Here is a 631-nt window from a genome sequence, read left to right on the forward strand (position 1 = left end):
TTTATCTCCGGTGGGGATAAAAAACATCCCGCGATGCGCTTTGAAGTCCAGATCTGAATCAAATGATTCGTGATACGCGATCCAATTGGAGTGCTTTGAAACAGTGAATCATTTTGCGACGCAATGTTTTAACTGATTCGGAGTTTCAAAAAGCTCCGTTGATACTGTAAATGTTCTTTGCTCACTTTCCTATATAATTTATTCGTTGTTTGAATAACCATTGAAATTAAATAATTAATCGGCCTAATGTTTTTATTAAATTGTGATCACGTTAAATAGCCTACAGTTTCAGTCGTATTAAAAACATTTCGTGACATGACACACATTATCTGGTACTTGCCTAAAAAGACGGGTTTATGATGTGCTTTGTTAACAGATTACACTAACATTAGGTTACTTTAAAGCCTTTCTCTGAAAAAAAAGTTTTCAAAATCATCCCTCCCTCTGCTTTTTTTCACAAATCGCACCCTGTGTATATATATATATATATAATATTTTAAAAATGCATTTTACGGTGAATGCAGTAGGCTAAGCACACGTGATGCGCCATTCCCGCATCCGCGCTGCGCATATGTCATACGCCTTCCGCCGGAACGGATCCGCGTATGATAGATAACGGAAGTGAGAGAAA

At 37.2% G+C, this 631-nt stretch overlaps 1 protein-coding gene across 1 annotated transcript in view; it reads left to right on the forward strand.

Annotated features, from left to right (window-relative positions):
* LOC107751824 (contactin-associated protein-like 4) overlaps window positions 1-631 on the forward strand; it is a gene marked incomplete at its 5' end in the record, with an annotated part of 142,723 nt that overhangs the window by 123,195 nt on the left and 18,897 nt on the right. The window lies entirely within an intron of this gene.

The sequence above is a fragment of the Sinocyclocheilus rhinocerous genome, unplaced genomic scaffold (genome assembly GCF_001515625.1).
Source record: "Sinocyclocheilus rhinocerous isolate Xijiao unplaced genomic scaffold, SAMN03320098_v1.1 scaffold2207, whole genome shotgun sequence".
In the NCBI taxonomy this organism is placed as follows: Eukaryota; Metazoa; Chordata; class Actinopteri; order Cypriniformes; family Cyprinidae; genus Sinocyclocheilus; species Sinocyclocheilus rhinocerous.